Source organism: Mustela erminea, chromosome 17, assembly GCF_009829155.1.
Source record: "Mustela erminea isolate mMusErm1 chromosome 17, mMusErm1.Pri, whole genome shotgun sequence".
Taxonomy (NCBI): Eukaryota; Metazoa; Chordata; class Mammalia; order Carnivora; family Mustelidae; genus Mustela; species Mustela erminea.
In genome coordinates this window covers 42285576-42310813 of record NC_045630.1, presented here as the reverse complement: position 1 = coordinate 42310813, position 25238 = coordinate 42285576, and the positions used below count along the sequence as shown (strand labels likewise).

Sequence of the window (25238 nt, the reverse complement as noted above, 5' to 3'; positions counted from 1 at the left end):
CAGGCTGAAGTCACATGTATTTTGGGTCTGAAGGGAGCCAAGGTCTCAGAAGCAGCAGCTCTGCCTCCTTGAGATGGGGTTCTTTGTGGCAAGTACAGCTGCCCCATTATAAGTGCGTTCGTTGCAGGGGACACCACGCATGCGGAACAAGACAGACGAAAAGAGGAAAATCGAGGCAAGCCCTCGGCTTTTAAAGAGCGAACGTGGCCGCAGGCTTTTCAGCATTGAATTTGAACAAGCCAATGGCATCCCAATCATTGAAACAGGAAGCCAGATAAACAGCGTGTTATCAAGGGGGGATGCGGGCGCTTCCCTTAAGCCGGCGCCAGCTGCGCCCCGTGGCCCTCCCAACAAAGTCCCATTGACTCACCAGCTGATTTTCCAATGTTGGGCTCCGCGGGACAAGGACCCCTCTCTGCTGGGTGGATTTCACCCCTGCACACCGCCCCCCACCACTCACCACTCACATCCTTCCCCGATCCTCCCTCCGCAGGCTGGGCTGATTCTTTCTGCTTTGACCAGGTTCTATCAGCTCTGAGAGTAGAAGGGACCACAAGAGCCCAAGCACCGAGCGCCCTCAGGTGAGCTCCTGGTGTTCACCCAACCTCCCCTTTCTCCTCCCTCCTGTGTCCCCCAGCTTCCTCTAGGCTGGCGCCGAAGAGGGCAGCCTCAAGGAGTCTGGCGGGCGGACGCTTCGCAGCGCAACCTGGGCACCCAATGAACATTTTCCGAAACAGCCCGGCAAGGTCACCTGCGCCAGCTGCTCCGCTCGCTCCTCTGGGATGGGAGAAAATGTGGGTACAGTATGTGCGTGTGTGTGTGTAATACGCTGTACTTGGTGCTTCTGGTTATAGGATATCAACACACTTTACGTTGCAGGTATTTCACAGAAAGGTAAACTGAGGCTCCGAAAGGCTGGGGCTGGGTAGCCCCCAGTGAGTCGACTCCTGGAGCAGACGCGCAGTCCCCCAAGGACGTCTCGGCACACACCCTCCCAGCGCCTCCGTTGTTATTCCAGCGCCTCTCCCGAGCCCAGCCCGCAGCCTCCCCGGGGCACCAGGCTCACCTCCCCCCGGGGCTCGATCCCGGCCCCACCGAGTGGGAAGCGGCGGCCCATCTCCGCCGCCGCGCGCAGCCCGGTCCCCGCCCCCCCGACCACCCCGCTCGGGCCACTCACCCGCGCGCCTTCCCGCTCCGGCTCTGGCTCCGAGTCCCTGTCCGCGCCGCCGCCGCGCACAGTCGCGCATCCCCCGCGCGGCGCCGGGCCGGGCGCGCTCTCCTCGCGATAAGAAAGTTTCTCCGGGGTCCTCGGCCGGGTCCGCCCCTCGCACTGGGATCGGCGTCCGCCGCGCGCTCCGGCCGCGCGCTCGCACTAGGGCCGCCGGCGGCCCCGGCCCCACAATGAGCGGGGAGGCGGCATCCTGAACAAAGTGCGTCCCCCGGGGCCGGGCGGCCGGGGGCGGAGCCTCGTGACCCGCTGCCCCAGGCACACGCCGGCTGCCTGCGACGACACGGGCCCCGGGAGGGGGTGCCCGGCGACAGGGGGGGACAGGGGGGCGGGAGGGAGGGGAGTCTTTGCTTCTGGTCCCCCTCGCCTTCCTCCCCCCGCACTGTGCCAGTTTAACCCGCAGAGGGGCGGAGGCATGGGTCCCTTCCAGACTTTGTCATTGGAAAGCTATTCCCGTAACCCTTTCCTGCCTTCGCCTTCCCGTCCCGCCTCCCCGGCCGCAGAAAGGCTGCTGCTTGGTGGCTGGGCTGGGGCCGAGAGCTGGCAGGGCAGGAAGCCTTTGCACAATTGAGCCTTTCCTTTGCCCGGGGACCCGTCACCCCCACCCACGTCCCGGGGCTGCTGCTGGTTCGGGCATTCTTTGGAAGGGGGCAGATGGATCCGCCAGCCTCCTCGCCCCGCTTCTGACTCCGCCCACCCTTCTTCCCTACCCGGGTCTGAGCTGGGACTCGTGGGAGCAGAGGAGGGGGAGGCCCCAGAAGTGCCGGGCAAATAGTAGGTGCTCAGTAAAGTAACGTGACTTCTTCCCACTTTCCCGACTCTACCACTGCCTCTCCTCCTTCTAGGGCCGTGGGAGTGGGAGGAGGGGGCAGAAGACGGGAGAGGAAACCACAAGAGCTGAAGACCGAGAATGGGAAGGAGGTTGTCAGCCAGAACCTCGTGCAACCTCTCTGCAGTGCAAGGATTCCACGCCCTCCCCAACCCTCCTACCCCCACGCCCGCCTCCTGGCCTGAGGGCTTCCAGACTGTGCAGGAAGAGTCCAGAAGGAAATCAGGTGGCCGGTGCCCCTGGAGCAAGCTTTGAGCTCTGTAAGTGAAAGGGAGTAGTAGCTGTGGCCAAGGACCCAGCAGACTAGGACCAGAGAGCTCATCAGCTTAAGAACTCGTTTTTTTCCCTAGGTCTTGAGGGGTTGAGATTAGAAAGAAAAAAAAAAAAAAAAAAGCCAACTCCCTGGGAGGTCTCCGAATGCTTCACCAGCAGTATGAACCAGTGGGGAGCAGAGTCAGGGTGAGAGCCCCTGAGCCTTGCCTGAGCCCCTATCCAGCCAATCAGGTCACAGTACTCGGGAGGGAGGGTCAAGGACCCCTTGACCAGACTAGCAGTGGCATTGAAGACGTTCCAATCTGATCAGGGGAGAAGATTTTTACATGGCATTTGTCCATGAAAGGAATGAATTGTCTTTTGAGGTGGGGAGCGGGGGTGTCTCTGGGACGCCTGAGATGAGTCCCGTGCCTTGCGTGTGTGTAATGGGTGAATGCATGGGCTCTTAAGGCCGATTGCCTGGATTCAAATTCCTGGATCTCCCACTTACTAGCCATAGGAATTTCCATGAATTCTTTCATCTCTGACCACCTCCATTTCTTCATCTGTATGTAAATGGGATAATAATTGCCGCTGTGTCCTAAGATTGTTGGGAGGATTAAGGGCAATGAACACAGGTGACATGCTTAGAAGAGTGCCTGGGAGCATTCGGTATGCATCATTGAGTCTGAGTCCTACAGCCCTGCTTCCATTTGGTATTTGGTGATGTACTAACTGGAATTCTGTCCTGCTGTTCACAGTCCCCTCTGCCTGCAAAGGGGAGGCGTGGTCGTTTAAGAAGCACGGTCTCTTCTTGAGGGCTCATAGAGTGGATTGTCTGAGCTCTTTGACCCTCCCAGAGTCAGGGACCAGGATGACACAACAGTTACACAAACCAGTATCAGAGACTGAACCGCCCTGGATCCATCTTGAGGGTAGATACGGGACTCTTATCCACATGGGTAGTGTTGGAAAGGAAAAGAGGGCCAAAGCTATAATTTCGTAAGGGTTAAATTTCTTCCATCAGTGCCTACAATTAATATTTCTCTCCCATTTATGAATGGCTGATCATACAAGTCCCCTCTGTCCCTGCTCCAAATGTCTCCATCATAAGCCTCCAACAGATAAACAATAGCACGTGGGGGGGGGGGGGGTTGCATAGAGAACAAATAGGCCAGCCTGGCTGGGGTGACAGGCAGCGGATGTGAAGCCTCCTGAAAGAGAAAGTGGCTGGGACAGAGCAGCAGAGAATCAAATCCAGAAGCAACTCTGGACAGAGCGCCTTTGGGGTGTAAGCAGGGTCCCCGCCCATTCCAGAAGCGGCTGCTGCCAAGTGCCTACTTTGTGAGTGATTTTTCCTCTGAACACAGTGATGACTCAGTTGCTCTGAATCAAGCAAATGGATTTTCCTTAAATATGAAAATCAATAAGAAGTGAAGGCAGTGGCCTGGTTGTGGAGAGCAGGGGATGCTGGAGAGTCAGACGGTTGGTAATTGAAGGAGGTTCAGGCTCTCTGCTGGGGGCCCCTTGGCTCAGCGCACGCTACCCTCCCCCTCTCATGAAGAAGGTGGCCTCTAGGCCTTGCTGACCTTACTGAGTCTCCTTAAAACCCAAGAGCTTCTCCTTGCCCCAACCCCTTCCACAGCTTTGAGCCAACCCTGCTTCAGGGCAAGAGATTGTTAACAAGAGGATTAATGTCAATGTGACAAATGAGTTTTAAAAAATTAGCCCAGGAGCCTGTTGTCAACCCCCCTGGAGTCTCAGACCTGGCTCGGGCTGAGATGAGGGCTTTGGGAGCCCCAGGAAACAGAGCAAGTGGCATTTCCAGACCCAGCCTGATTTCTTGGAGGTCTCTGCCTGTTTTCCTGCTGCCTTGAGGTCCACGGACCCATGTTCACTTGTTTCCCCACTTGGGTTATCTGATGTGGGACCTTGGGGATCTGAGCAGAGTCAGAGCTCCTGTGCTCCATGGGACCCAGGGAGGAGGGGCTGCCTTTCCCTCTGGCTCTCTTGTTCAGGCCTTCCAGAGCCTTTGGTTAAGGCCCTCGGTGGGGATATGAAGACGGCACGTGGCTTTATTTTCTTGAGCATTTAATAAATGTCATGAGAGCCTCTGAGGTGGAGTCTGAGGGAGCCTCTGACTTCCTCCTCCTCAGCACAGTGGAAAATCACCGGGCATGCTGTCAGGAGACCTGAGTCCGTGCTTTGGTTCGGCTGCTGGCTCAAGGGCGTCACCTCAGTGTGTTCCGCAGTAAAAACGTAAAAATGGGTGTTGACCCCCGGGGGACAACAACAATCACCCGCTAAGGCTTAGGTGAGTTTTCAGTGAGATAATGGAAGAGAAAGTGGTTTCTAAAGTGCTGTGCAAAATGTAAGCAGAAGCGTGAGGATGAGACAGAAAGCACCAGTCCCTCCCCTGCCCCGGCTTCTTCCCCACCCCAGTCACATGCACTCTGCTTAGGGGCTCAGTGCTTGAAAACTCACTTTTAAATGGTAGACATCTGACTGTCCACGAGTAACCCTTGCCCTTTCTAGCTTGATTCATTAACCCCGGAGGGGCTGCATGCCGATAGGATTGGGGGGAGGGGTGGGCAAAGCATCTGTCCTCATATGTGTCCACTCAGACCTCAGGACTGGCTTCAGGGTCCCCTTTAAGAAGGGCCCTCTGTGCTGATGGCTTGAGCTTAGGAGGACCTGGGAGAAACAGTCTGTGGGAAAAGCTGGCACATTCATGAATGTTTTACGAGCCTGGACGAGTCACTACCTTATCGGGAAGATGATGATTCTCTCCCTTTCTTTTTCTTTTCGTTCTTTTTTTTTTTATGATTTTATTTATTTATTTGACAGAAGGAGTGAGAGAGAGATAGAGCACAAGCAGGGGGAGCAGGAGAGGGAGAATCAGGCTCCCCACTGAGCAGGGACCCCCCTGCTCCGGAGCAAGACTGAACACAGTCCCACTGTGTTCAGTCTAGCCATGTGGGACTCCATCCCAGAGCCCTGGGATTATGACCTGACCCAAAGACAGACACCCAACCGACTGAGCCACCCAGGAACCCCACTCCCTTTCTTTGTTACCAGGATATGAGATGTACTGGAAGTCTTCACAGTGTTTTTCCAAAGATGGCTTTTCAAGGCAAGTGTTTCTTTAAGGGGCCAGGAGGGTAGGGATGGGGTTGGCAAGGAGAAGGAGTCCCCTTGAGGAAGGCAGGCTCTGGCTATAGCCATCCTGGAAAGGAGAGTCATAGTCCTTTCTTCTGGGTGGACTGGGTATGGGCCAACTGCAGTTCCAAACACTTCATATGCATTCATCCATTTTATCCTCCCAATGACCCTTTGAAATAGGTATCATTTTTATTGTATTTTGTAAGTGAAGAAATTGAGGTATCTTGCGTGGTTCTGACAGCTGGTAAGTGCCAGAGCCAGGATTTGAACAGGCAGTCTAGCTCCCGAGGCCATGCTTTCATGTGCTATGTTGAGGCAGAGAAAGGAGTCTTTCGGTGGCAGTGTGGGGTAGCGGTGAAGGGCTCTAGCATTTGCTAGCTTCAGTACATTTCTTTATTTCTAGCTTCTTAACAGTTTTGAAATATACATTATGTATAAGTCAATTCACCCTTTGTCATTATATGATAGTATGATTTCTAGTAAGTCTATAGAGCTGTGCAGCCATCCCTACGACCAAGTTCTAGGATATTTCTGTCACTCCTCTTTTAGGATGTGTTTTCATCTGACTCTCAACTCCCTCATCCGTGAAATGGGAAGAACAGTGCCTGCCTCATAGGACTGTTGTCAGCATTAAATGAGCTTGCAAATGGTATAGGGTAAATGCTCAAGCAAATGTCGTTACCCTTCTGGCCTCTTAGAGTCATTTAAATACACATTTTTAGAACTGGGTGTGGTTTTAAAGATTTCATCCCAGCCTCTCCTTTAAGGGATAAAGAAACCGAGGTGCCAAAATGTTGAGCGATTTATCCATTAAGAACACACAGCAAATTTAATGGAAGGCTGGAACTGAAACCCAGGTCTCCTGGTGGAGCATTGAGTGCTCTCTCATTTCTGGAGAGACTTTCTACCTCAGGCACAGGGATGCCATTGTTTTGCACCCCACTCTTTGTGGGTGACCCCAGAACAATGCCGCCTGGTTGACTCGGACCCCGGGAGTTTGCTTGGGCTAGAGCTGGAATGCCCAATATGCTGGCCGTGGTGCAGAGAATGTGGCTGGGGGAGGCTGGGTGCAGAAGCAAGGGACAATGTGCCAATGTGGAGGCTGAGGCAGGAATGTCCATTTTCAGAACAGGGGATGCATTGACTCAAGGCAACTAGGAGACAGCTAGTCTCCTAGAGCCCATGGGTGGGCCAGCTTCATGGACATGTGACCTGTACTATCACAAGGGACCCCACACTTAGAAGGACCCCTGGTTTAGTTTATTTTTTTTTAAAGATTTTATTTATTTATTTGTCAGAGAGAGAGCGAGCGAGAGCGAGCACAGGCAAACAGAGTGGAAGGCAGAGTCAGAGGGAGAGGCAGGCTCCCTGCGGAGCAAGGAGCCCGATGTGGGACTCGATCCCAGGACGCTGGGATCATGACCTGAGCCGAAGGCAGCTGCTCAACCAACTGAGCCACCCAGGCGTCCCCCCTGGTTTAGTTTAATGCTTTGCTGTTGCAATCTTTAAATTATCAATAATTTTTTTTAAAGATTTTATTTATTTATTTGACAGATAGAGATGACAAGCAGGCAGAGAGGCAGGCAGAGAGAGAGGAGGAAGCAGGCTCCCTGCTGAGCAGAAAGCCCGATGCAGGGCTGGATCCCAGGACCCTGAGATCATGACCCAAGCCAAAGGCAGCGGCCCAACCCACTGAGCCACCCAGGTGCCCCTAAATTCTCAATTTTTTAAACAAAGGAGCCCACATTTTTAATTTTGCACTGGATCCCAGAAATGATGTAGCCAGCTTTGCCCATTGGACAGGGAATGGAGCCCAAGCTAGACTCTCTCTCTTTTAAAAGATTTTATTTATTTGAGAGAGAAAGAGACAGGAGCAGAGGGAGAAGGACAAGCAGACTCTAGGCTGAGCGCAGAGCCTTATGGGGGCTTGATCCCAGGACCCTGAGATCAAGACCTGAGCCGAAATCAACAGTCAGATGCTTAACTGACTAAGCTACCCGGGCATCCCTCTTATATCAATAAATATTTTTAAAATACTAAGAAAAAAGTGTCTCGAGAGGGAAAAACGAGGGTAAAGTGGAATCACTTAAGAATGGTAGATGGAGGGCGCCTGGGTGGCTCAGTGGGTTAAGCCGCTGCCTTTGGCTCAGGTCATGATCTCAGGGTCCTGGGATCGAGTCCCGCATCGGGCTCTCTGCTCAGCGGGGAGCCTGCTTCCCTCTCTCTCTCTCTGCCTGCCTTTCTGACTACTTGTGATTTCTCTCCGTCAAATAAATAAATAAAATCTTTAAAAAAAAAAAAAAAGCATGGTAGATGGAGGCAAAAGGGTTGCAGGCCCATGATGGGACCGAGGGAAGGAAATTGGGTGTGACAAGCCATTGACAAGAGAGTGGGCGCTGTGGCATCCAATTTGGTGGGTGGCAGTGGGGTGACTGGAGGTGTTGGAGAGTTGTGAGCTGCTGAATGGCCTCTCGATAAAGGTTATGGAGGTGACTTTGGCTGCGCTCAACAGAAATGAGTGAGTTGGGGATAGGCAGGGAATTACCTACATGAGGAAGCGGGATGGGGCCTAATGTGGGATTTCCCAGGGCTGGGGAGGTTGCAGGCAGTGTGTATAGTGGATGGAGTACAAGCCTTGGAGTCTGGGCAGCAATCAGATGTCAGATTCCTGTGTTCTGTGTGGCCTTAACCTTGATTTCTCCCCCTATGAAACAGAAATGATCCTGACAACACACACCCATCGCATTTGGGGGAGGATTTGATGACGTGATACAGGTAAAGCATTGGACCCAGTGCCTGGCACAGACCCAGAGCTCCAGAATGTTCCCCCTTCAATTGAGTCTGCGGTTTGAGGAACTACAGTGGCAAGAAATCATTTGCATATATAAAGAGCCATTCTTTCAAGCACTTCCCTCCCAGTTCTCCGGGAGAGCCACTAGGAGCCAGGATTCTGAGCTCCAGCCTGCAGAGGCCTTAACTGAGCCAACCGGGAAGGGAGAGGAGCTGGCTCCAGCCAAAGGACTGGGCAGCAAGACAGAGGAGGAGGACTCAAGGCTTTGACTCTCAAGCTGCCGCCAACGAGGCTAACTCTGGGGCAAACTGGCAAGGGGTCCTACTTTGGGATCTCTAGGAAAGAAGTGGTCTGTGAATGCTTATCCCAGTTTTCCCGCATTTCTCTCCCTCCCTGGCCCTTTCTGCACATCCCCCTGAGCTTTGGGGAGTGTGGGAATGATTGACGAACCCTGCTGCGGCACCCCTCCTCCCGCCATGGGTACAGATGTGCTGGGCAGCAGCTGTACCCTGCAACCTACACCTGTCGCCTAGATCAGCTGTTGTAACTCTACTCCTGGGAAATCAGGCCAGGTGCTCCGGCTTGCATAAGTCCTCCTTTTGGCAGGTGTAAAGTCACAGCCTCTGCCTATCACAGCAGCTAGCTCTCAGAGGCTACTTGGAAGATGCCAGGGCCCTGGGAATCTCAGCTACAGACCGGAACCCCTTCCAGTCCAGAGCTGCTTCCAGCTGTATCCCTATCCCATAGCCCCTGGCTGGTTCTCGGACTACTCCCACCGGTACCACATCGGGGTGTGGGAGACGGAGGAGGAAGGGGAGAGACCGACACCTCCACTGGGACCCATCCCTCTAGCTCTCCTGGAAGCTGGGCAGCACTGTGGACCAGAGAAATCAAAGAGAACTAGAGCTTGGGAGAAGATTGGCAGTGGGGCCAAGGAGGAAGAAGGGTCTGGAAACGAGAGCAGAACTTGCTCTTGTGTGGCTTGGGCCACGGAGACATTCGTTCCAGAGCCTGCAGCCCTGGAAGATTTCCATTGCACACTGAGCATGCGTGGAGGCGTAGATTGGGCAGGCACCGTGGGAGCGCGGCGCAGACGCAGGTCCAAGCCGTGGGAGAGCGAAGCGACCCGCCCGCCCGGAGCGCCTGGGTGCGGAGCGAATCCAGAAATCCCAGGGAGCCGAGAAAATTTCAGTAAAGCAAGCCCAAGACACACATCCTCCGACACCCAGCCACACAATGCATGGCACATGCCAATACACATAAAAGCCTGGTGGAAACCAGATGGTGACTTGGCGGCAGATGGCTGGATGTGTGTGTACGCCCACACCTGCTTCGGTCTTTGAATGAACGTACCTTCCATTTCCCCCTACTACTCCAACACTCAGGGAAAGGACTTGACTGGCGATGCTCAGAGGGATGCCAACGCCTTACCAGGATGGTATTCTCCAGTTCCCCATCAACTCTGGCGGTGCCAAGAGAAACAGCCCATGTGGCAAGCGGCTCCTGGCCAGATGTGAGGCACTGCTGACCCCTGCTGGCAGATTTCTCTCTGCAGCAACCGAGGAAAGCCCCAGGGAGAGAGAATGGAGTATTGGAAAAAGCTTGCAATCCGTCTGGGATGGGTAGGGCACAGAGTGTCTTCATCTGGAGCTCCTCTGATGAGACCCAAAAAAATTAGAGTAAAACCCAGACAGAGTTTCTGGGAGGAGTGAGACAGACTAGTGCGTCCTTTCAGCCCCTCTGACTTGGAAAAACTCCCTGCTGCTGATCCCTGCAAACCTAAATTGGGAATTAGCAACACTCCATTAGCCAAATTCAACCACTCAACCACTAAAAAAAAAAAAAAAAAAAAAAAGAAGAGAGAGAGAGAGAGAGAGAGAAACTTCTCCCTCCCTCTCCTTTCTTATTCCAGTGCAGAGCCTTCCTGAACTTTTAAGTTAATTTATTGTGCATCTGACTTTCCACCCTTAGACCTGGGGCTAGCATGTGATAATCATGGCTTTATGTCTTTCTTTCCATGGAAAGAGGTTGTTCTGACGCTCTTTGGGAAACCACAGTTAAGAAAGCTGACATCTAGGATATTTGCATCTGTGGTTAGTTATTTTAAAAATCTTTTTCTACACCTAGGAGATGAAATTCAAGTCTTCCAGAATCTTTATTGGAATTAGAAGCAGGGACCAAAGGAGCACTGGCACTCTGATAATTCCAACAGAATTAGTATGGAAGCCCCAAGAAGTGAAGTCACTCATTGTTAAGCCCCTTCCTCTACCCTGCATCCCTTTTTAGCCACAGACCTTGTGCTCTCCTTCGCTGTATAGGGTATGTGTACTCCTTGTCTCTCTACAACCCATTGCTGGCAGGCCTCCACTCTGAACACAGTGCCCGAACTGCTCTAGCAAAGGCAATCCTTGGCTTCAGAAGCCAAATCTAATATGCATGTTCTTTCTTCTTTCTCTCCTCCTCCTCCTCCTCCTCCTCCTTCTTCTTCTTCTTCTTGAAAATTTATTTATTTGACAGAGAGCTCGTGTGAGAAAAAACCCAAGTTGGGGGAGGAACGGGGGAGAGAATCCTCAAACAGACTCCCAGCTGATTGGTAGCTGGAGGCGGGACTGGATCCCAGGACCCATGAGAGCATCATCTGAAACCAAGAGTCAGACACTCAACCAGCTGAGCCATCCAGACTCCCCTAATGTGTGTGTGTGTGTGTGTGTGTGTAAGATTTTATTTATTTATTTGACAGAGAGAGAGACACACATGGCAGAGAGGAAACACAAGCAGGGCGGGTGGGAGAGGGAGAAGCAGGCTCCCGCTGAGCAGGGAAAGGAGGGCTTGATCCCAGGACCACCTGAACTGAAGGCAGAACCTTAAGGCAGACCCCTATTGACTGAGCCACCCAGGTGCTCGCATTTTCCACTTTTCACGTCACTTGACCTCTGTAGCACCTGACATCTTAACAAATTCATTCATTATTTCTTTATTCAAAAATTTATTATGAAATATTTTAGACCTGCCAAAGGCATAGGAAATAATTTAACAAACATATCTGTTGTATTAGTCAAGGTTCTCCAGAGAAACAATACCAATAGAATATTTATGTATTTATTCATTCATTTATTATAAGGAACTGGCTCAGGCAGTTATGGAGCTGACAAGTCCCGAGATCTGCCGAGTGGGTTGCAAGCTGGCGACCAGGGGAGCCAATGGCTTCGTTCCAATCTAAGTTTCAGGCCCAGAGAGCTAGGTGAGCTGATGATATACAAGTCCGGAGGCCAGTAGGTTGGAGACCCAGGAAGAAGCTCATGTCCCAGTTCAAAGTCAGTCAGGCAGGAAGAAAGCTCTTTTATTCCGGGGAGCGTAACTGATTGGATGAGGCCCACCTACATTAGGGAGGGCAATTGGATTTATGCAGTCCGACTGAAATGTTAATCTCATCCAAAAGCACCCTCACAGAAGCACTCAGAATAATTTGGGCCAAATATCTGGGCACCCTGTGTTCCAGTCAAATTGACATAAAAAAAGTAGCCATCACATCTATAAACACCATATAGTTTAAGAAATAAAGCAGTACGAATAGAGTTTAAGCTCCTCCTCTCTCCTCCTGCAATAGAGGAAATATTATTCTGAATTTGCTGTTAATCATTTCTGTGCATATCTTTATACTTCTACTATACTGTACATTGTATATGCATTGCATATTTTAGCTATATGAATGGAATCATACTGCATATAAAACTCTTCTAGAACTTTTTTTTTTGACTCACCGTTCTATTTGTAGGGTTCATCTATGTTGATTCATGTAGCTTTAGTTTACTCATTTCCACTGCTGTATAACATTTCATTTACAATTATATTACACCTCAGGGATTCTCTTGTTTCCAGTTTTTGCTACTATAACAGTCTTACTACTATGGAAATTCTCCTATACATCCTATTGTACACATTTGAATTTCTTCAGGAATCTATCCGCATGGTTGATGGTCTGGATATCTTCTTTTTTTTCTTTTTAAATATTTTATTTATTTATTTGACAGATCACAAGTAGGCCGAGAGGCAGGCAGAGAGTGAGAGGGGGAAGCAGGATCCCTGCTGAGCAGAGAGCCCAATGCGGGGCTCCATCCCAGGACCCTGAGATCATGACCTGAGCAGAAGGCAGAGGCTTAACCCATTGAGCCACCCCTGTGTCCCTGGTCTGGATATCTTTAACTTTACCACATTTATGCCAACGCTTGCATCATCAGATCTTTTTTTTTTTGGACAACCAGATAGATGTAAGATTGTAGATTATTGTGATTTTAATTTGCATTTCACTAACCACTAACAAGGTTGAGCATTTTTTCATATGATTATTGATTTGATTAGTATTGCCTTCTATTTATTCTTATTTCCTAATCTTTCTTCAATTGTATTGTTAATCTTTTTTTCCCTTGATTTGTAATAATTCTTTATATATTGTGGCTAACACTCCCTTTTCAGTTATATTCTTTTCATTTATCTTTTTCAAGTCTGTGGCTTTTCACTATCACTGCCTTATGGTAACTCTCTTGAGATATAATTTACTTATTATAAAATTCACACAGTTTAAATGTACAGCTCAATGAAATTTAGAGTTGCATAACTAGCACCACAGTCCAGTTTTAGAACATTCCCAGAACCCAAAAGCAATTCCTCTAGCCCATGTACAATCAATCCCTGTTCCTATTTGTAGCCACAGACAACCACTAATGTGCTATAGCTTTCTTGGACATTTCACATAAATGGAATCATATAATATATGATCTTTCACATCTGTGTCTTTTCACTTAAAATGTTTTTAAAGTTCATTCATGGGATGCCTGGGTGGCTTGAGTTGGTTGAGTGTCTGACTTCAGCTCAGGTCATGATCCCAGGGTCCTGGGATTGAGCCCCATGTTGGGCTCTCTGCTCAGTGGGGAGTCTACTTCTCCCTCTCCCTCTGCTTCTTTCTCTGCTTGTGCTCCCTCTGTCTTGCTCTCCAAAAAAATTTTAAAAAATGTTTTAAAACATAAAGTTCATTCATATTCAGTATATGTCAGTAGTTCATTTCTTTTTCTTGTTGAATAATTGTTCATCGTATGAATATAGCATACTGTTTACCGGTTAATGGAGATTTGGCTTAAATTCTATCTGATAAAAAACAGCTCTCATAATTATCATTGCTCCCACTGTGTAATGTATCTTTCCCCCCCTTTAAGGTTGTTTTTAAGATTTTTCTCTTTCTCTAGTTTTCAGTAATTTGATGTGCCAAGTGTGTTTTCTTAGAATTTATCTTGCTTATACCTTGTTAAACCTCTTGGAGCTGTGAATTGTTCTTCTATTTTTTTTTTTTTTAAGATTTTATTTTTATTTATTTGACAGCGAGAGATCACAAGTAGGCAGAGAAGCAGGCAGAGAGAGGGGGAAACAGGCTCTCTGCTCAGCAGGAGATGCGGGGCTCGATCCCAGGACCTGAGATCATGACCTGAGCCGAAGGCAGAGGCTTTAGCCCACTGAGCCACCCAAGAGCCCCTGAACTGTTATTCTTTATCAAAATTTCATCTAGTGTTTCTTTAAATATTTTCTTCTGCCCCATTGTTTCTTTCCTCTCTTTATGGAACTCTAATCCGATGTATATGAGACTACTGGTTATTGTCCTATAGCACGTGAATGCTCTCTTAATGGTTTTCAAACATTTTTTTCTTACTTTGCTTTTATCTGGATAATTTCAATTGGCCTGTGTTGAAATCACCAATTTCTTCCTCTGCAGTGTCCAATTTGTTGTTAAGTCCCTCCAGGACATTTCTACTTTCAGATACTATATTTCTCAATTCTAGTTTGCATTTAGCTCTTAATATTATTATTATTATTTTAATTAACATGTAATGTATTATTTGCCCCAGGGGTACAGGTCTGTGAATCACCAGGCTTACACATTTCACAGCACTCACCATAGCACATAACCTCCCCAATGTCCATAACCCTGCATATAGCTCTTTTTTTGGAATTTCTGTTTCTCTTGAAATACCCTAACTCTTGGCTCCTTATATATATATATTTTTTTTTTTTCCTTTAAAATGTTCAACACATGGATAGTAGTCATTTTAAAGTCATTGTCTGCTGATTCCCATAACTAAATCACCTGAGGGCCTGGTTTTCTTATGGTTATGGGTCACAGTTTTCTTCTTCTTTATATGTTATATAAAATTTGACTGTACTCTGTAACTTTTGTATAAAATAGCAGTGGAAACTTAAACTTAACATTTTTTGTCTTGTTTTGTTCATTTTCCAAGGAGTGTAAACTCCTTCCTGTTTGATGGTTAAGGTGTGCAAACATTTAGGGTCATCATATCCTCTCGCTGAAAGGATTCTTTTGTCTTTATGAAATGACTCTATCTCTGGTAATATTCTTTGCTCTGAAATCAATTTTGTCTGGTATTAATAGAGCCACTCTAACTTTATTTAATTAGTGTTAGCATAGTATATTCTTTCCTATTCTTTTATTAATGTTTTCATATTTAAAGTTCATTTCTTGGGCACCTGGGTGTCTCAGTCGGTTAAACCTCTGCCTTCAGCTCAGGTCATGATGCCAGGGTCCTGGGATACATCCCCATGTCGGGCTCCCTGCTTAGCAGGAAGCCTGCTTCTCCCTCTCCCCTTGCTTGTGTTTTGTCTCTTGCTGTCTCTCTCTCTGTCAAATAAATAAATAAAATCTTAAAAAAAATAAGTAAAAAATTAAAAGATTTATTAATTTATTTGAGAGAGAGCGAGTAGGTCTGCATGCACAAGTGGGGTTAGGGGAGGGGGGAAGAGGCAGAGGCAGAGGGAGACAAGCAGGCTCCCCATTGAGCAGATAACCTGACCCTGGTGGGAGTGGGGGGTCCATCCCAGGAGTCTGAGATCATGACCTGAGCTGAAATCAAGAGTCAGATGCTTAATGTATGGAGCGACCCAACTGAGTATTACTTTTAAGAAATCCATAAAAAATCCAATCTTGGACGCCTGGGTGGCTCAGTCTGTTAAGCATCTACATTCGGCTGGAGTCATGATCCCTGCTCCTCGGGGAGTCTGCTTGTCCCTCTTTCTCTCCCTGTGCTGCTCCCCCGCCTTGTGGTCTCTTATTGCTCGCTCTCTCAAATAAATAATAAATAAAATCGTTAAAAAGTAACAAATGAGGTGTTCAACCATTTGGATTTAATGTGACTATTGACATGGTCAGCCAATGGAATATGCACAGAGACGGAAGCCAAGGTCTCCTTCCGCGTCAGGTCTCAGGGCCCAGAGACTGTGTCACTGGAATCACTGCTGAGACACCAGCAGCTGCTGAGCGAACCAATTCCCTACTTAGGAACTTCCCTGTTTCTGGTTCCCAAGTCAGCCAAGCTTGAATCTCGCCATTCCTGGCTCATTCAGCCTTTAAACCAGGCTCATCCATCTTTCCCTATAAGGCTGGTGGTTGAAACAGAGGGTTCTGAGTGTTTGGGCCCTGCTCCCACCAAGGGACTTGGGCCCTCAGGCTCTCCCGTGGTCCTTGATCTCACTCCTTATTCATCTCAGGGTCAAGTTGCTTTATAAGCAAATGCAGGGCTGTAATTTTTTTTTTTAATTTTATTTATTTATTTGACAGACAGAGATCACAAGTAGGCAGAGAGACAGGCAGAGAGAGAGAGGAGAAGCAGGCTTCCCGCCGAGCAGAGAGCTGATGCGGGGCTCGATCCCAGGACCCTGTGATCACGACCTGAGCCGAAGGCAGAGGCCCAAACCGCTGAGCCACCCAGGCACCCTGAAGGGCTTTTATCTCTGACCTATATCTTGTTCCTGTGTGAGGCCTGCCCCCTGCACCTATGTTACAACAAAACTGATAGCTCCCATGTAAATGTGTGTACATCTTACCTCTCCCGTGACACACAGCTGCTTATTAATTATTACTTCCCTGTTTGGGACCCGCCCACCACTGCTCTCAAAGCCTCGCCTGGGATACAGCCTCCACGTATTCCTGGCCACTTGCTGTAGTGACGCCAGACCATTCTTCCTCCTCTAAGAATCTGTCTTGGCAGAACCTCACAAGATGGGCTCCTCCATGACCACGACTCCACTGTCTTGGTCACTTGGGGCTGGCCATCCATCTCAGCCTCCTGTCCCCCTCCTTGGGAGTTCAGAATGCATCTCCCCCTTTCTCAGAGTCTCCCCTTCAGAGAAATGAGTTTCAGAATTCTTAGTAAAGATGTTTCAGTGAATATTTCTAAAGTCTCATGTTTTTGCCTAGCAATGCCCAGAGGGAGAAATGGTCTGCTCTCTTAGAAAAAATGCATCTCCTAAGATACCATCAATGCTGGTAGCCACCTACAATGACCTTCCTGCTTATGGCAAATTGTACTTCCAAAAAAAGGCTGCAGTAATATTTCTTATCCTACAAGCTCTTCCAGAACCTTGCCGCTCACACATCAAGAGGTGGGGTTCATGTCCCCTTTCCTTGAAAATGGGTGGGGCTTTGTGACCATCTCAATTAGTAGAGAACAGGGGAATTTCTGCTCTATGCCTTCTGAGGCTAAATTACAGAAGGCAAGACAACTTCCTCCTGGCTCCCTCTTGAGATGTTTGCCTCCCCCCCAAATTTTATTTATGGGGCGTCTCTTAAAAAAAGAAAAATGTCTGTAATTTTTTAAAACAATTATTTATTTGAGAGAGAGAGAGAGAGAGAGCACAAGGAGAGGGAGGGCAGAGGGGGAGGGAACCCACTTCTTGCTGAGCAGAGACCCTGATGCAGGGCTCGATCCCAGGACCCTGGGATCATGACCTAAGCCAAAGGCAGATGCTTTACTGACTGAGCCACCTGGGCACCCTGGGATGCTTGCCTTTGTAACCCAGCTGCCATGCTGTGAGAGAATCTGGGCCTCCTGGATAGCCTACACGTAGGGGCGAACTGTTCTCCCAGCTGACAGCATCAGCTGCCTGCTGTGTGAGTAAGGAAGTCTCCAGAATGACTGTAGCCAGCTATCATCTGATTGCAATCACATGAGAGATCCTGAGCAAGAATTATCTAGGATCTAGCCGTGCTCAGTAAAACCCCGAGCCATGAGATATAAAAATGACTTGTTTTAAGCTACCAAGTTTGGGGAGCTGTGCTACACAGCAATAGATAATTGGAACTCCGCCCATCTCTACATCTCGAAAGCCTCACTACCCTTTATGGCCGAGCCCGTCACCGTATGTTCAGCTCCTGTAAGCCTTCCCTGACTTCTGCAGTGGAGTGTCCCCTTGCTGGGCTCCCAGTGCTCTTTGCCAGTGCCAATCTCCCATAATACAACCTCCTGTAAAGTCCTGGTTCATCTATTCCTGCATCGAGGCCAGCACTTGGCTTGCCGTGGGTGCTCACATCTCTGTCTGGGAGAGTGAACACTTGTCAATGGGGAGAAGTGCTCTACTTGCAAAATAGCTTTACTGTACTTTCATAGGCCTTTTTCTCTGACTGGTGTCTCAGGATGGTTTGGGTTTCTCTACTAGGAACCTAAGATGTCTTGAGTGAGAGGCAGAAGAATTTAAGTATCTGGAGATCCTGGTGACAAAAAGATTGTCTAAGTCAGGGTTTTGTTTTTGTTTTTTGTGAGTAGTAGCCTCCGTGCCCAACATGGGACTTGAACTCACAACCCTAAGATTATGAGTCACATGCTCTGCCAACTAACCCAGCCAGGCATCCTTAAGTTAGGAGTTTCCTTTTTAAAAAACATTTTATTTATTTTAAAAATCTTTATTTATTTATTTATTTGACATAGAGAGAGAGAGTGATCACAAGTAGGCAGAGAAGCAGGCAGAGAGAGAGGGGGAAGCAGGCTCCCTGCTGAGCAGAGAGCCCGACCCGGGACTCCATCCCAGGACCCTGAGATCATGTCCTGAGCTGAACGCAGAGGCTTAACTCACTGAGCCACTCAGGCACCCCAAAACATTTATTAATTGACAGAGAGCTGCAAAAGAAGAGGGAAAAGCAGACTCCCCACTGAGCAGGGAGCCTGATGCAGGACTTGGTCCCAGGACGCTGGGATCACGACCAGAGCAGAAAGCAGACACTTAATGGACTGAGCCACTCAGGCACCCATGTGGGGAGCCTTCTCAAGGTTACTGAGTAAAGGGACACTTAGGCTATCAGTGTCCGGAGACATGTCTTTCACAAATTCACCAGCAGATGGCAGCCTTGCCCCTGGCTCTTACCTTGTAAACCATGAAGTGAATTTATTGCATTCATAAAATATTAATGAAGCATTTGCTCCCTGTAGGGCCCGCATGAGCTACAAAGGAGAGTAAGCTGCAATCCCTTCCCTCTGAGACCTTCCTGTCTAGTCTTCAGCTTGTTTTTAGATCGATTACTCCAAAAGTCAGCTAACCCTTTCTTCTCCAAGGCTAATTTCATACAATCGGCCCCGATGGAACAGAGGAGTCAAAGGTATTGCCTAAAGTCTGGTTATTTCCACTCTACTTCACTGCCTTAAAACATTGCTGTCTGGCCAGATGATCACAGAGAGGCTGGAGCTGCAAAGGTGGTGTCCTAGACCGGAAATAGTGAAAACAGATTTTATTTTTTTATCTTTTTTAAAGTTTTATTTATTTGAGAGAGAGAGAGGGGAAAAAAAAGAGCATGAGCAGGGGAGAGACAAATGGAGAGGGAGAAGCAGACTGCTGAGCAGGGAGCCAGATATGGAGCTCAGTCCCGGGACCTTGGGATCACGAGCTGAGCTGAAGGCAGACGCTTAGCCCACTGAGCCACCCAGGGGCCCCTGAAAACACGTTTTTATTTTTGTTTTTAAGATTTTATTTATTTGACAGAGATCACAGGTAGGCAGAGAGGCAGGCAGAGAGAGACAGAGGAAGAAGCAGGCTCCCTGCCTATGGGACTCGATTCCAGGACTCTGGAATCATGACCCGAGCTGAAGGCAGAGGCTTTAACCCACTGAGCCACCCAGGAGCCCCTGAAAACACGTTTTTTTTTAAAATATTTATTTATTTGAGAGAGAAAGTGAGACAGAGCATGAGTGAGGAGAAGGTCAGAGAGAGAAGCAGACTCCCCGTGGAGCTGAAAGCCCAATGCGTAACTCGATCCCGGGACTCCAGCATCATGACCTGAGCCGAAGGCAGTCGTCCAACCAACTGAGCCACCCAGGCGTCCCTGAAAACACGTTTTAAAGCAAAGGGAAACAAACTTGATCAGGAACAAAGGGCAGCTGGAGTGATTGGAAATCCCCATTCCATGGTAAACTCTAGATCTTTCAGAGAAAGTTCTGAGCCTTCAGCTCAGGCCTTGGCTACACTTCTCCCTCCGGGCTGTCAGGCTCAGAAGAGCAGCAGCCTGCCCAGACAGCTGTGGGGGAGGGGGGAGCCCCCTTTCCCTTTGCCCTCCCAGCCCCTCCTGTTTGTGCCTGCCCGCACTCTGGCTCAGAGTCCCCCACAAGCCAGTGCTGTTTTGGAGCAGGGGCTGCGGAGGGAGCAGGAGCGGAAGTGGCCCTGCAGAGCTATCAGGCCGAGGGGATGGGAAAGGGAAGTGGTCATTTTTAAAGTTGTTCAGCCTGTTCCACATACTCTCTTGAGGACCCGACCCTGAGCCTCCCCTGAAGGAGATTCTGAATCACCTTTCAAGCTCCCTTTGGAACATTCTTTGTGTTTCACGGTGCTAATGTCAGCCTGAAAATCAGAACAAATTTCCTAATCCAGAGCCCTTTGTAGTGTCCCCTCCGACTCTTTCCAGATGGATTTCCTTTTTTCTTGCCTCCAAGTATTTTATCTTCATGACATTCACTTGCAGATATTTTGGTCTTTCTTTTGCCTTTGGCCAATCAGTCTCATTTCTCCTGCAAACCCTGAGGGAGGGATTCTCAGGGTTCCTCCTTGGGAAATGTGACTACAGAGACCAAGAGCCCAGCTCAGGAGAGCTGGGCCCCATTCCATAGCACACCACCCCCTCCCTCCTTTTTAGGTAATTGCTATGCCCAATGTGGGGCTCGAACTCATGACCCCAAGATCAAGAGTCACAAGGTCTATAGACTGAGCCAGCCAGGTGCCCCCTGAACCATATCAGGTGCCCCACCACAACCACCCCTCCACCTTTGACTTGCCTTATCACAGCCTCAGAAATGGAGAGCCAGATCCAACAAGATCCAGGGAGATCCAGAGCTGCAAAGCGCCTGAGAGATGATCCATTCCCTCCACTGGGTCCCCTCGAAGTCCCAGGGGTCCACACTGGGCTACCAGGGGCTTCTGAACCTATACAGTGAGAACAACACACTTCCCAAGGACTCCCCCTTTCTCTCAACTCTCATTCATTTTCAGCATTATCATTTAATTAAAACAAACGGCGCCGGGGTGGGGGTGGGGGATTGGGGAGGCAAGCCTGGGTGGCCCAGTTGGTTAAGCATCTGACAGCTCAGGTCTCGATGTCAGGGTCATGACATCTATGTCATGTGTTGAGCTCTAAAATAAGTAAGAAAGTAAATAAACAAAATGAAGAAAACAGGGCTGGGTGAAGGAGAATGCCAATGTAAATAAACTTTTATGAGAAAACCTCAGACTTCAGAGATGTAGGAGGGGCTTGGGGCTGCCACCCGTCCTGTCCGCCGTTCCTCCAGAGGGACCTGTCCACCCCTCTCTGCTCTCGGGGGGACTTTAGGGGGGAAACTTCAGAGAGCATATGGGGTAGTGTGACCTCTCGTGTCACACGGGAAGAAAACTGATCTAGGTTATAGTCACAGCCCCTTAACTTAGCTGCGGCTCTGAGCCTTGGTTACCTCGCATGCAAAAGAGGGGCTAAAAATAGTCCTCATGTCTTCAGTTCCTATGACGATTAATGGAGAGGAGGGTGTCAAGTGTCTGACATGCAGCTAGTGCTCAATAATTAGTTATTAAGATTCATTTTAATGATCGAAGGCAGATCCGAGATTCAAACTGCAAGGCGAGTCCTGGATCCTCTAAATTATAGGGTTCTAAGCAGCCTTGCTTTTCTCTGGGCTCCACTGTAGCCAGGAAATGGCTCTGAAGTCCCCCTGGGAAGAATGAAAGGCAACGACTGTTGAAAACTATTTTCATCTGTGCCGTGAATTCTTTACTCCTTTAGCCTTCCTAGTCCCCAAATTCATTTCTTTAGCAATGCACAGAATTCTCAACCCCTCCAAGAAGGACTCGAGGGAACCAGTCACACATTTTCTGGGGTATGGAGAAGCGGGTGGAGTACTAAAACTTCAGCCTACCTGGCCTTTCTTGAAACCTTTCTCCATTTTCTGCTCCAGGTGTTTCCTCGCCTCTCTGGTCTCCCTTGGCCTTGCAGAAAGGAGGCCCAGCCTGGGCATATCATGGCGCCCTCCTCCTTGAAAGTCTCACCCTACATCTCTGATTATTCCTTTCAGAATGATGCTCTTTGTGGGCGGACAGTCACCATCAAATGTGGGTGTCCCTGAGGTCCCGAACCTGCGCTTGTTCTCAAACTCTCTCTAGACTGAAGACCCTCCCTTCGCCATCTCCAACCCTGGTCTCTCTTCTGCCCTTGGTGTCCCGCTGCCTTCTGGATACTTCCGCTCGGATGTTCCTCAGGTAACTCAAATCCAACCAGTTTGAAATGGAATTCACTACCCCTCCCTGCCCCTCACCCCGCAGCTCCTCCTGAATTAATTATCCTAGTGAGTCCTCCAACCCAGAAACCCGGAGACATCCGTGACTCCTCCCTCCCTTTCCGCTGCACTCTGGACCCCACCTCCAGAAGCCAACTGGTCATCAAGGCTGGTAGATTCTGTGTGCTCAAAAACTCTGAAATCCATCATCTACTTTTCAGCCCCACGGCTACTGCCTGCCATCACCTCTTTCCTGGGCTCCTGGGATCATCGCCTTATGGGCCTCCCTGGCTCATTTCTCACCTCCTTCTCGTCTAGCCTTCACAGGGACTCAGCATCTTCTGAAACACTTTTGAATTGTCCCTGTCATTTCCCTATTTAAGATCCTCTAAGGCTCCCATTGCCCTCAGGACAGTCCACCTTCCTTCAAATGGATGGAATGGCTGCCACGCTCCTTTGGTCCCTGCCTGCCTGCCAGCCTCACCTCTCACAGGACTTGGTCCTTCATCCCAGGTGTCAGCTCTGCTCATGAACTTGTAGTTCCCCGGCTAACAACGCTCTCCCAGGAGCCTGCCCCTTCTCCTTACTTCCTGGCCAACTCTCAACTCATCTTTCAAGACCCTATTTCTAACTCACTTTTTATAAAAATATTTTTTTAAGATTTTATTTATTTATTTGACAGACAGAGATCACAAGCAGGCAGAGAGGTGGGCAGAGAGAGAAGGGGAAGCAGGCTCCCTGCTGAGCAGAGAGCCCAATGTGGGGCTTGATCCCAAGGACCCCGGGATCATGATCTGAGCTGAAGGCAGAGGCATTAACACACTGAGCCCCCCAGGTGCCCCCCATCTCAGTTTCTCTAAGAAAACTTTATTTATTTATTTATTTATTTATTAAAAAGATTTTATTTATTCATTTGACACAGAGAGATCACAAGTAGGCAGAGAGGCAGGCAGAGAGAGAGAGAGGAGGAAGCAGGCTCCCCGCGGAGCAGAGAACCCGATGCGGGACTCGATCCCAGGACCCTGAGATCATGACCTGAGCCGAAGGCAGCGGCTTAACCCACTGAGCCACCCAGGCGCCCTCTAAGAAAACTTTCTTGACCCTGTACCTCTTCCATGAAAAGAGAATTAAGTTTTCATTCACTTTCAGCCTCTGTCTCACACTCAAGCCCTCCTCACTTGCGATCAATGAGAAAAAGAAGGAGTTTGCAGCAAGAAGGGAGCGAGAAGACATGACATCAGGACGCAGATGAGGGAGGAAAGAGGAGAAGTTGTCAGAAGGCAGCAGACGAACTTGGAAGTTGGAGGTGCCTTCCTGCTTGCCCACAGTCCACCCTACTTCATCCCCCATGGCTAGGTTCCAATCCGGAGATACTGGAGGCAGGCGTGTACAGAGGGCAGGGGAGGATACTGAAGCATTTAGACATTTTTGAGAGTTCAGAGAAGCAACCAAGCCCCTGTGTGTGCCAGATCTCCTTCTAGAAGCCCCAGCAGAGAATCTCTCGGTGATGAGCTCCAACCGTGTATCTCTGCAGAGGTGGGCGGAGCCAGCCAGGGCACCGTTTCGTAACTGAGGTCAGCCAGAACGCGTATCTCTGCCCTAAGAATTTCAGCCTGTGGGATGTCCCCAGTGTTGATGGTGTTTACTGGTCTTCTGTGTGATTTCAACACCGGGCCGTGCCTGTTTGCATGGTAGATGACCCAGCACACTCCTGATTCACCTCAGTCCCAAAGTCCTGCCTGATCCCCTGCAAATGAGCGATCCAAGACCAAGCCCAGATGATCGGCAGCATACAGGGAGGGTGACAACCAAAACAAAGTGAGGTTCTGGAAAAGCAGCAGAAGAGTCAGGGCCTACTCGGCTTCCTTTATCTCCAGCTCTGCCTCAACAGCTCCTAAGACATGTGCCCCGATGCAGTCTGTGGGTGGACATGCAGGGTGACCAGATATCCTGATGTGCCGGGGACAATTCTGTCGCCTTATGGCACTTATGAAGACCAACACTATACCGTTCACGATCAAAAGCGTTCCAGTTTGGACAACACACTATTAGCCACTCCATTTACAGGGTGCTTTGAGATCCTCTGGAAGAAACCCAAGTGTGACTGTTGTTACCACTGTCCCTTCCTGGATCTTCCCTAAGTCCACCACACGGCCGGGGTTGGCATGTCGTTACTGGGGAAATCCACCAACGGTCCCACAGCTCCGGGAAGGACAAACCCAGGCCAAGGAAGGAAACGCAGGAGTTTGCCCTTTTGTAAAATCTTGGGCATGAATCCAAAGCTCATCTTTCTGAGATCTTGGGAACTGATGGGAAAGAGAGTAATCCCGTGAAACTGCCACGTGTGGGTGGCAAACCCATGGTCTTGGAGGCTCACCGAAGCGCTGCAATTTAACGTATCTGCCCATCAATTGCTTGCTCAGTGCGGGAACAGCCAGTGATTCTTCTGGCTTCTCCTCCTATGTCTTGGTTGGGTCAGATGAGGATGGCCTGGTTGGGTGCTTGTTGACCTCCCAATCCTGGAGGGCCCTGGCTGAATGAAGGGCCTGGCCAAAAGGAAGATGTTTCTTATGGGAGAAGGTAAGAAAAACCTAGAGCAATACCTCATTTTCGGGGTAATAAGATGCTTGATTTTATTCCTAGATAAGAGTGGATTCAGCAACCCTAGGACTTGAAATGAAGCCTTCGAGGGTCTGAGTGCCTGACACCTGTCTAGGCTGGGAAATGGGGCAACTCCTTGCATGGATGACTTAGGGTGAGGGGTGCCCAGCTGCCCAGCAAACCCACCAGGACCTGCTGCCAATACACTGCTATGGGCAGAAGGAGGCCGTAGTACTTCCGGGTCGGGGAACACTCTAGAGTCCAAGAGAGCCGTAGAAAGTTACACACAGTCACACCTGCTAAGCATACACAACCACACTTAAATGTATACCTGGTATCTGAGTATAGTTCATTTTTCAGTGCGAATAATGTCCATCAGCCCTGGACAGTAGGAGATAACACCGGCCCTCAGTTCCCCTTTGACTCAGAAATATAGCGAAGGAGCTACAGGAAACCACAAACTAGAAGATTCTATCTCCCTGAGGCTCTCGAGTCTTTGTTGCTCTTCACATTCCTGGGAATGCCGGCCTCTGGGGTCCTCCATGTTCCTCCTAACCCAAGACCACAAGTCCCTAACACAGGGCAGTGCTCCTTGCTCGGGGCAAGGAAGTGCCACGTGGGGGTTGGAAATGGCTCCAGAGCTTGGTTCTGCTCCATACCCTGGGCCTGGGGCCCCTGGGGAGCTCCTTCTCTGTTTGGAGCATTGGGTTTCTGAGCTGCTCCTCAGTCCGAGAAAGAGGTGACCAGGTCTACCCTGGTTGAATCAGCAGTCGGGCAAGGTGCGAGCCTCTGTGCCCC

General features: G+C 49.4%; 1 protein-coding gene and 1 long non-coding RNA gene across 9 annotated transcripts in view; one reads left to right on the top strand and one right to left on the bottom strand.

The window, feature by feature from the left end:
* The window catches only part of NAV1 (neuron navigator 1), a 251598-nt gene extending 250179 nt beyond the window's left edge, over nt 1-1419 (bottom strand). For 4 of the 8 annotated variants that reach the window (XM_032317497.1, XM_032317501.1, XM_032317502.1 and 1 more), the window contains exon 1: nt 1178-1413. The gene's annotated coding sequence lies outside the window, so the exon portion shown is untranslated. Of the gene's footprint in view, nt 1-1177 lie in introns of all 8 variants that reach the window. The other 4 variants (XM_032317499.1, XM_032317500.1, XR_004279990.1 and 1 more) reach the window with 3 other exon arrangements.
* A 291-nt stretch (nt 1420-1710) lies between these two features.
* LOC116575887 lies at nt 1711-10876 on the top strand. The gene is made up of 3 exons (XR_004279991.1): nt 1711-2317; nt 2408-2516; nt 8187-10876. It is a non-coding gene; the product is annotated as an uncharacterized LOC116575887 (long non-coding RNA).
* Nucleotides 10877-25238: the final 14362 nt, after the last annotated feature.